Raw genomic sequence first — 11929 nt, 5'->3', positions numbered from 1 at the left:
GTGGGCAGTTCAATCTCCACTGGTACCAATCAGAGTTAGATGGCCCAAGGCTATCACTAATTAATTGGTACACAGTGAAGAGAGATGGCTCAAATGTGCCGCCATCTCGTGGTCCCTAACCGTAACACAATATATTTAATGTCTGAAATAATGTGGGTTCTACGGTCGATTTTTTTGAGTTTACAGGACGAAAAACCCGAGTTTCCGGGAGGAAAACCCGCTTGCCTTTGCCAGAGATCGACTAACTCGGGAACCTGTCGAAAAAAGGCTTAGAAAAGATATCCTCTAGTCGCCGACTAGACTCGAAACCAAGCCTTCCTTCATGCGGCCAAGAGCCGTGGTGTGCAAAAACGCCACATCCACTGAGGTACACAGGTTCTTGATTCGTGTAGAGTTCCTTAAATATTTAAAAAAATAATAATTTCGGTACTTTATAACAAAAGGCGCTAATAACAGACGAAAACGACAAATCATGTGTAGGAAAGAAATATCACGAATACATTATATTGAATACATTATAATGAAGGTCAAGAAGGAAAGAAATTGCAGAATTAGAAAATGAATATTTGTTTTTTTCTGTTTGCGCTCTCATCATTGAGATTCAGTTAATTCAATATTTGAAGTCAGATGTCCCTGTAGCGCAGTGGATAGCGCGTTGGACTTCTAATCCAAAGGTCGTGGGTTCGACTCCCACCAGGGATGAATGTTCTTTTGTTCTCTTTTCAAGAGAAGTGCTTCTTTCTGTTGTTCCTAACCTACAGCGTGTTACTATTCCTTTCTGCTACCCGTATAATGTATATAAAATTTTATTTAATCTTATTATTTTAGAAAAAATGAAATATTTATTTTCAGATATTTAAAATATAACTTAATATACTGTATTATTCATAGAGTTAAGTTTATACCCTTAATTATTATATTCATGTGGTAATTATATATAGAAGAAAGCAAAAATTTAAATGTATTCCATTTTAAAATATATTAAAATGATATTTTTATGTTTCATTTCTGCTACTTATTCAGTGTTTTAATAAAAATTAATGTGGAGATAGACAACAGAATTAGAAATGTTGGTGGTAGGAAGTCAACTGAAAAAATTTCGAAGGAATAAGAGAGAAATTAGTCAATCACTAATCCTGTTGAATACAAGACAGTACTCAAACCAATTTTAAGTTATGGATCTGATTGCTAGATTAGAAAAAATAAACAAATTTGTAAAATAATGGACCAAAGATATGCGAAGCTTAGGGGACTGTCATATTAATAAATGAGGATATTAATAAAGAACTTAATATTGTTAGCATATTCAGAATTGTGTTAGTAGAGCTAATCTCAAGTGATATGGACACTTAAAGAGAATGGGAAAGGAAAGATTAGCAAAACAAGTGTTCTTTGTCAGGATAGCAGGAAAAAGACCCAGTGGGATACCAAGATGCAGGTGGATTGATACAGTAAAAAGCCCCTTAGAAGACAGAGATGTCGAATCTGATAATATTGGAGTCCTGACAGATAATGTATTAGTTTGGAGGGAAAGTTGATAGGAAGTTAGTAATGATGTAACTTTTTCATGTAGTCTGCCATACACCCCATGAGGGAACATGTCAGGAATTTAATAATGATAATGATGAATATTTCTACAATTTTAATTTTTTAATATAATTATTCTTACAATTTAGATATGTACTTTTTTTAAAAATAATTTAACCATAAAATACAATGCTAATCGCGTATTTTATATTGAATGAATTCAGTAATTGGCTATTAATAGCATTCTTAGAGAAATGCTATTTTGCTGTAATTCTAAAAATATATTAAATTTATAAATTTTCGATACTTTACTAATAATAATAATTTACAAAGATTTTAAATGTCTTTTATTTAAGCTAAACTATATATTAATTTTTAACAACACCTTTAATAATTTATCTTAATAATCATATATTTTAATTATTGTTAAAACTATTCATGTCATTTGAATGAAAAGAATGAAACACAATTCATTCTTCCGATTCGGTGCAAAACGAAGAGAGAAAGATAATAAGACACTGCAAGTGGTGGCGACTCATATGAAAGTTGGATCAAGTTCGATACACAATCAGTAAACTAATCATTATCACAATGCCACATGGAATATTGTTATTAGTATTGCAGTCATAGCTTTCTACCCCGACTGGACTCAAATTGCCATTACCAGCACTTCCCTTTCGGTCCTATTCTTCCAAAAAATGCCGTGTCCTTTTCCTTTACATTCGCCACCAGATATCTGCCTCTGAGGACTCCTGCCATTCGCGTACAGACAGAATAAGTTACTTGCATGATTTTTTGCATACTCCCCTCGATAGTCTGCTTGACTCAGCTATATAGTGTACTTGCAGGTCTCTATTCTTATCTAATTCCTTATTTTGCTGACATCCTTGCGCATGCTTAATAAGTCCGAACCAGACGAACACATAGCCGCTGCTGTCCTCATAATCATTTCCATAATGAGGCACATTCCTGTGAGTCATCATGGAAACGATTGAAGAATGTGCGTCATCATTTCCCGGAAAGGTCAATATAGTCACACAGTCATCAATCACATGTTTTACGATTGAATCTCTATTCCATATAGTATCTTTCTTTTTACAATATATTTTACCTATCTCGTTATCGATACGTGAAATCTTACTCCATTAAGTTTTTGTTGTTGTTGTTGCTGAACTGAATTATTAAATCATGTACCGCATCATTTTGTTCCGAAATTACACGGATAGCAATGAAAGCACCAAAAATTGGCGATATTTTTCCTAAATTAAAAAAAAATGAAATGTTGTGTCGGGAATAACCGAAAAAAAAAAAAAAAAAAAAAACACCACTCTAATTCGAAATTGAGTGTACGTATTCAACCGTAGAGAAGAAGCGACAAATTAACGGATTTCATTAAGTATTGAATGTGCTTCTAGTAGGGAAGGAAGAATATGGTTACACCAATTTAAAAAAAAAATGACAATGACCAAACAACCGAAATTATGAATCATTGCAGAAAAAAGTTTTACTTTGTTTTTAGGAATTTCGATATTTTCATCAGAGTGCTTGAAATAAGATAGTGTGAGTTGAGAGGGGTGTGTGGGGGGGGTACAAGTTAATACAAGCATTGCACTAAAATTTACATTTAGTCAAGTTTAGTCCGATGCTAGGTGGAACCGCTGGAATCTAATTCGCAGTTTTTTTTTTTTTTTTTTTTTTTTTAATAAGAGGACTTCCAATAAAATTACATCTGATATTATTTAAATGAAGGGGATATTAAATCCCACATTGTTATAAAACCGAATAAGAAATTCAAAGATTGGAATCAGAGAATTTCATGCCGAATATAGTATAAAAAACTATAAAAGTATCGGCGAATACTAGCGTGAGCTAATGCAAGTAGCCCTAGAGCGTAGTACAAACATCCCCTTAATTTAAATAATGTTTATATCGCCGAAAGCCTGTTGGCTCTTTATATTTAAGTAACATCTGATATATTTTTAACATTAATGAACTTCCAAAACAGATCACCGAATGACTTCGTTCAATTAGCAATGGTAAAGACTACTATTCCCAAGGAAAATAAATAAAACTCAACTTCATTCCTTATGGGATTCCATCGAACCCCTAACCTTTGGATTAGAAGTTCAACGCTCTATCCACTGCGCTACCGGGACATCGAACAAAAACGTCACTCCATTAATTATAGTTAGAGAACATTGCAAATATGCCAAATTTCATTATATTGATTATTGTGATGTTCGAAAAAATTTTTCTAATTGGTCACCTCAACAGTCTTATTTCCTTAGGAAGCCTATACGATGAAGAATGTCTTATGAAAAAAAAAAAAAAAAAAAGCACTGAAAGCCCTAAATGATAATTCTTTATTATTATTATTATTATTATTATCAAACAATACTTTTTCTCAAAAGGATTAGTTTCTGCTTAATTAGATTTCCAGTTAAAAGTGGTTTCAAACTTCAATGAATGGCATATTCTCGCTTCGTATCCCCTTTCCCCTCACTACCACACGCAAGTTTTTCATTGTGTTGTTTTTTAACTGCCACTCCTTAGCCATGGTTGAATGCGTTTAGATTAAACATTTCAGTTACTATTACAATAGTTCGCAAATAAAGGCTCATGGGAAAGGACTATCCTAATGGAATGAATGGAAGAAAAAAACCTGTTTCTTTCTACTTAGAAAGAAACAGGTATTTTATTATATTATATACGACCAACTATTTTATTTGAAAAAAAAATACTGTTTTAATAGAAATAATAAATATCCATTAACTGACGTTTGATTTATTTCAAACTGCATTGATTATCGTAGCCAAATTTATCATAATATTACTCAAAACTATAACTGTGCTATAAGATAATTAAGTTTACCTTAAAGTTCTTAAAAGGACTGACATAAAAGGGGGAAGCAAGAATGCTTTTCATGTTCCCCGTTATCTCTACAGGACAGTGTAAGGGTAAGGTGTTATTGAGCTATATAAAGCTCTGATCATGGTAGGAGGGTAACAGCAATAGCCGAGCCTCAGTTAGAACTTCATTGGCTACAGCATTGCCATCCATTATCCTCCTAGTTTATAATTGACAATTGACATTTATGACTTAAGGGGTGATAAGCAAAATAAGCAAAAAGCTTTTTACATTCCCTGTTGTCTGTTACGGTCACAGTGAGGGAAAAATGAGCAGTTTGCTCGTCCAGAATGGGCAGGAAGTTAAAATGGCTTTTGGTCTTTTGTGTTTGAATGTATCCGTAGGCTTATAGGCTACAGCTTGCTGAACTAGATCATTGGGATGAGTGGACGTCTTTAGGAAGAACTTTGCAGCTAAAGTTTGTAGGAAGGAGAAGATATAAGGAATATTTGTATCTCGGTGAAGTTGATTTCTGACGAACCATGGAGCGTTTAGGATCATTCTCAAGCATTTGTTCTGAACACGTTGCAATTTGATAATATTTGTAGTGGAGGTGTGGCTCCAGGCTGGAGAAGCAGAAGTAACTATAGGACAAATCGTCAGCTGGTATAAAAGCAGTTTGATTCTGATGTTTAGCTTGCTTTTTCTGTTTATTAGGGGGTAGATCTGAGCGATGGCTTTAGATGCCTTTGTACATGTAACCTTGATGTGTTGGTTAAAAGTTTTTTTTTTTTTTTTTTTTTTTTTTTTTTTTGTCGAGGACGACACCTAAGTATTTTATTTCCGTCTGCCAGGGAATTTTGGTGTTGAATAATAAGATGTCTCCTACAGGAGATATCGACCTTTTTTGTGAAGAGAATAGCTGAACGTTTTAGGGGATTTACTTGCAGTCTCCATTTGGAGAGCCATCTTTCTAATTTTAGAAGGTTTTCTTGAAGTTTTCTAATAACGAAATGTGGTCGGAGAGATCTGACTAATAATGCTGTGTCATCTACATACAGGGCCATGATGGAATGACATTGGGTTGTGCGGGATATCAGACATGTATACAGAGAATAGCAATGGAGCCAGTAGTGATCCCTGTGGCACTCTGGTCAAGATGGGTCGCTGAGATGAGGTAGTGCCGTTAATCTTGAATTGCATGGTCCTGTTTTGCAGATATAAACTAACTAAATGTGTCAATTTCATTGAGATACCAGCTGAGATAAATTTATGTAACAATCCAAAATGCCATATTTTGTCAAATGCTTTGGATAGGTCAAGGAAAACAGCTCCCGTGTATTGACGCCAGTTGTAGCTGGTAGTAATGTATTCCACTATTCTGTGGATTTGATGAGTATTACTGTAATTGCTGATAACCGAACTGCTCTTTAGGAAGGATGTCTAGTTCATTTATTGAGGCTTGAAGACGTGCGAGGATGACCTCCACAATCTTGCCTAGGTTGGAGATGAGACTGATTGGATGATAATTTTGAGGCAGGTGAGGATCCTTGCCTGGCTTATGTATAGGAATTACATCGGCCAGTTTCCAGGTGGAAGGAAAATAGTGAAGACTAAGGATTGCATCTATAATTATGGTCAGGTGCACTACTGCTTTTCGCGGCAGAAGTTGGATCACCCGATTAGTAATGCCGTCTGTCGCAAGAGCTTTTTTGTTCTTTAATTTTTTAATTATGTCATATATCTCAGCAGGTGATGTTGGTGCAATATGGTCCATGCTGGAGTCAGGAAGTTTGAGTGAGTGTCTGACCTTGCTGTGAATCTTATATATGTGATCAAAGTGAAGGTTTTCATACGAAGGCCTGCATTGCTCCTCCAAATTGTTTGCTATAACTTCTGCTTTGTCTACATCTCTGTTAGCAAGGCCCTGGTCAGAGAATATTGGGAGAAGGGATCTTTCTGATATTTTTCAGTAGTCCCCAGATGGTGATCAGTAGGTGAGATAGAAGCTAACTTTTCTTCCCATACTTGGTCTCTATGAGCTTTGAGTGCATCTCTTACTGCCTCATTTAGCCTGTTTAGAGCTGTTTTATCTCGTGGTGCACATGTGTTATGGAGTCTTTTCCTAGGTCTGTTTTTGTCTCTGATCAAGTTCATGATATCTTCAGGCAAACGATCTGGCTTGCGGGCAGATTTGTACGAGGTAGCTACCGTTATAGCAGAATTAATTTGTTGTGTGGGATTTGTAACTGCAGTTTCTACTTCTTCTTTTGTGCATATGTGAGGAACAGGTCCAATATAATCCTTGAGTGCTGTTGACAGTCTTTTCCATGCTATGTAGGAGTGAGAAGGAGGAGACAGGTATTCTTATTTTCCCAGCTATAGTAGAATCGTGTTGTGATCGGATGATAGTTCATCATAGATATGATGCTGTATTGAAGTTTGATATCCTGCAGGATAGCTATATCCAGGATGTCAGCAGTGCCAAATGTACTGAGATGAGTTGGTTCATTGTGGCTTCTTAAGTTTACCATCCTTATAGCTCTTATAAGGACTGACTTAAAGGGGCAAAGCAAGAATGCTTTTCATCTTCCCCGTTATCTGTAGAGGACAGTGTAGGAATGAGGTGTTATTGAGCGATTAAAGCTCTGATCATGGCAGGAGGGAAACAGCAATAGTCAAGCCTCAGTTAGAACTTCATTGGCTACAACACTGCCATCCATTACCCTTCAAGGGTATTAATCATCGCATCGCTCCGATATCCAAAACCTTATAGTCCTTATAAGGACTGGCTTAAAGGGGCGAATCAAGAATGCGTTTCATCTTTCCCTTATCAGTACAGGACAGTGTAGGGATAAGGTGTTATTGAGCTATCAAAGCTCTGATCATGGCAAGAGGGTAACAGCAATAGCCGAGTCTCAGTTAGAACTTCATTGGCTACAGCATTGCCATTCATTACCCTCCAAGGGTATTAATCATTAATCACCGCATCTCACGGTCGATTCTAAGGCTCCAAATCCAATATCCAAAACCACATTAGCATTAACATTTCTGGCTAGAAGGGTGAAGCAAAATTGCTTTTCATATTCCCTTTGTCTTGTAATGAAAGAACTTTGAATGGAGTGTTTGTAAGCTATATGCTCGCCCATTGAGGACAGTGATAGCTGTGTTCAGTTGAAATTAAGATTTGGTCTTTATATTTGTTAATTTCTGCTTCATTATATTCCGAGGCTTCCTTGATTAACGGATTTGGATGGTTACTTGTCTTGGCAAAGAACTTCTCAGCTAGATTTAGGAGAAAGGAAGAGATATACGGGATATTAACTTCTCTATCGATCTGGGTGTGTTTTATAAACCAAGGGGCATCCAGAATCATTCTCAGGCACTTATTCTGTAATCTCTGAAGTTTTAGAATGTTTGTATGTGCGGTGTGGCTCCACACTGGGGATGCGTAAGTGATCACCGTCGAATTACCATCTTGTAAATTGTTAATATTGTTTGCGGGTCCAGTTTACTTTGTCTGTTGATCATAGGGTAGAGCAGTGCTAAGACTTGGAATGTCTTTGAGGTAATGTAACTAATATGTTTGCTGAATAGCAGTTTACTATCCAGAATCACTCTAAGATATTTAACTTCAGTCTGCCATGGAATCTTTACTCCCAATAAATAAATATTCTTCATGGTATGGATTTTCTTTCTAGTAAACAATATAGTTGAGCTTTTCTGGGGGATTAACTTGAATCATCCAGTCTGCCATCCACTTTTCTAAAATGAGTATGCTGGTTTGGAGTCTTTTAGTCGCCAGTTTTGGACTCAGTGATCTTGCCATCAGTGCAGTATCACCTGCATATAATTCAGTGAATGTTGTTCTTGGGTTCAGAGGGATGTCTGCTACATAGATTGAAAACAACAGAGGTGCCAGAAGAGATCCCTAAGGTACGCCTGCTGAGATCCTGCGTCTGGTCTAAACCGTTTCGCAGACCCTGACCTGCATATATCTGTCTTTCAGGTAAGAATGTATTATTTTTATTAACTTGACTGGCAAGTGAAATTTAATCAGTTTGTAGAGAAGGCCTTGATGCCATACTTTATCAAACGCCTTCTTTGCGTCGATTAAGATGGCAGCTGTGTTGAGTCTCCAGTTAAAGCCTTTAGTAATGATTTCTACCAGCCGGTGCACTTGTTGAGCCGTACTATGGGCTTTACGGAAGCCGAACTGTTCATTAGGCAAAATTCCTAACTTATCTGTTTCTGTTTGAAGTCTTGAGAGGATCACTTTCTCTGTCACCTTTCCGAGGCTGGACAATAAGCTTATGGGTCTGTAGCTTTCGGGAAGGTGAGGATTTTTTGCTGGCTTCTTCACTGGCATGGTGATGGCTGTTTTCCATATAGTAGGAAAATGCTGGAATCTAAAGATGACATTTGTAATGTTGACGAGATGGACTATGGCCTTTCTTGGAAGTAGTTTTACTATTCTGTTGGTTATGCCATCCGGTCCTGGAGCTTTTTTACTGTTTAGATGGGAGATGATATTTATCATTTCTGCCGGATTTGTAGGAGTGATATGTTTGGAGTTAACAGTGTTCTGACTTAAGGTTGTCCTAACATGAAGACGAATCTTGTACATAAGGTTGATATTTAGATTTGTTTGAGATGCATTGCACTGAGATTCTAGGTTATCTACTAGTGCTTCGGCTTTCTCTTCATCTTTGTGAATTATCCAAAACTCTTATAGTCCTTATAAGGACTGGCTTAAACTGGCGAAGCAAGAATGCTTTTCATATTCCCCGATATCTGTAGAGATAAGGTGTTATTGAGCAATTAAAGCTGTGATTATGTCAGGAGGGTAACAGCAATAGCCGAGCCTGAGTTAGAACTTCATTGGCTAGAGCATTGCAATCCATTACCCACCAAGGGTATTGGATTGAATGAATTAATCACCACGTCTCACGGTGGATTGATGCCCTCTTTTCCACCTATCATTATCCAAATTATAATTATCCAAAATAAATTATCCTAATTATCCAAAACCAACAATACATAAAATTTAAGTATCCCTACAGTACTATTATTTTGTTGGTGTATGCGCACTTTCTTTAAAATTATGAAAATTATTCCCTTTTTATTAAATATTTTAAATTTTATAGTAAAACATTTTATGTGCATCTATTTTGAATTAAAATATATATCAGAACACTTGTACAACAACGTAGAAAGTCAGGTGACTACTCACTGTTATAGAGTTAAATGATCGATGATGTGATAACAGGTTTTATATTAAGTAATCAATCAGTTCGTACATTGAAGTTTATTTTGAATGCTTTATCCGAAATGAACTCCTATGGACGAATGATGTCATTAAAAAGACAATAATGATATCAATAGGGGTGCTTAAGGGTCAACGCTGTATAAATGAGAGGAGACCTCCACATAGCCTTTAAAGGAATGCGGAGAACCGACCAGGGCTTCTGACCTAATGTCCAATCCTCACCTTCTCGTAGTGCACCCTGTTGGGTATCTACTTGGATACTGAACGAACGAGGATGGGCTGGCAATTTGGGATTTAGCCGACCAAATTGTATTCTTATTGGTTAAACCAAAATAAAAAATGATGATACAACATGACAAAATTTCATGCCGGCTGGGGCGTCGCCCGGTTAAACAAGGCCCCCGTTGTTTTCGCCAGGGAACCAGGGCAAACAGCGAAAAGTCAGCTACTGGAACAAATCTGAAAACAAACCCCAACTCAACATCACCAGAGTTAAAGATCGGTACTATCAACGTAAGAAGCCGAATGGCAAAGAAATGGAGCTAGCTGAGGAATTATATAAGTACTAGATCGACATAATAGGGGTGACTGAAACAAAAAAGAACAAAACTGGTGAGATCTTTCTGAGCAATAAATACAAAATGTTATATTCAGGCAATAACAATCAAGGAAAAGAAGGAGTAGCCATAGCATTCAACACAAAATACGAGGCTAATCTTCTTGAATGGCAGTCAGTCTCAAGTAGAGTAATGTGGGCAAATATGAGAATGGGGAACTGGACAATGAGACTTATTTGTGCCTATGGTCCCACAGAAGGTTCTACTAAGGTAGAAGTGGAGGAATTTTTTGAGGCTTTAGAAAAAGCAACTGACACAATGAAAAAGGAAAAGTTGGTCCTTGTTGGGAATCTAAATAGTAGAGTAGGAAATGATTGTGAGACATACAAAAATATTTTGGGAAAATTTGGAGAAAAGAGCAAAGCTAATAATAATGGAAAATATCTGTTGGATTTCTGCTCAGGACATGGACTGGTTATTACTAACACCATGTTCCAACATAAAAATGTGCACAAATTCACATGGAGAGAAGAGGCTAGGAATAAAAAAAGTCTCATTGACTATGTTATTGTTGATAGTGATGTTTTCTCCCTGGTGCAGGACACCAGAGTGTACAGAGGATTTGAAATTAGAAGTGATCACTATTTAGTCTTGAGCAGGATAAAATTGAATTTCATATTGAGAAGAATAACATGTAAGAAAGTTTTAAAGCGAATAAAAGTTGAGCAGCTCTCAGATGTGAACTGTAGACTAAAATACAGAAATATTATTGAAAAGAAAATGAAAGAGTTTGAGAACATGAATGAAACCTTGGAGATTCAGTGGCAAACTCTGAAGGAATCATTGATTGATTCTGCCAGTGAGGCATGTGGTGAGGTTGTCTGCAAGGATAAAAAAATCAGAACTCCCTGGTGGACGCAGGAAGTTAAAGAGGAAGTGAAGGAAAAGAAGAAAGCATATCAAAAGTTCCTGGCAAATAAGTCAGCTTGTGCTCTTAGAGAATACAGAGACAAATGTAAGAAAGCTAAACAGTGTGTAAAACTAGCTAAACAAAAGTCATGGGAGGACTTTGGCAAGAATATAGAAAATAAATATCAAGAAGGTGGCAAAATATTCTGGAGGTTGTTGAAGAAACTTAGGAATGGAGGAAAGAGTGCTGTAAAAGGAATTAGAGATGATAAAGGTGAAATGAAAACAGGAGAAAAAGATATCCTTGAAGTATAGAGTAATTACTTTGAAAAACTGCTAAATGAAACAAGCAGTGATGACAACACAGTGATTAAAAACACTGACCAGGCATGCAGTCAGGAATACATATCCATACTTGAAGTAGAAAAAGCCATCAAAGGCTTGAAATGTGGAAAGGCAGCAGGAGTAGATGATATTCGACCAGAAATGCTGAAGTATGGTGGTATAAGAGTCTTACAGTGGCTGCACTGCATAGTTCAGAAAGCCTGGACAGAGGGACGAATTCCCGATGATTGGAGTAGAGCTCTCATAGTACCCATATATAAAAAGGGAAATAACAAACTGAATGTGAGAATTACTGAGGTATTTCCCTACTGAGTGTTCCTGGCAAGATCTATGCAAGTATACTTGAGAAACGGTTGAGAAGAATTGTGGAAGAAAAGCTTGGTGAAGAACAAGCTGGATTCAGGCCAAATAGACGCTGTCAGGATCAGATCTTCACTTTAAAACAAATAGTCGAGAAAGCATGGGAATATAACAA

At 36.6% G+C, this 11929-nt stretch overlaps 1 non-coding gene across 1 annotated transcript; it reads left to right on the top strand.

Moving 5' to 3' along the window:
* Positions 1-629: 629 nt before the first annotated feature.
* TRNAR-UCU (transfer RNA arginine (anticodon UCU)) lies at positions 630-702 on the top strand. Its single transcript has one exon. It is a non-coding gene; the product is annotated as a tRNA-Arg (tRNA).
* Positions 703-11929: the final 11227 nt, after the last annotated feature.

This window comes from Typopeltis vanoorti, chromosome 1 (assembly GCF_054136105.1).
Source record: "Typopeltis vanoorti isolate ZY-2024b chromosome 1, IOZ_Tvanoo_1.0, whole genome shotgun sequence".
NCBI classification, from domain to species: Eukaryota; Metazoa; Arthropoda; class Arachnida; order Uropygi; family Thelyphonidae; genus Typopeltis; species Typopeltis vanoorti.
Note: the sequence above shows the minus strand (reverse complement) of the source record. Positions and strands in the feature narration are given on the sequence as shown.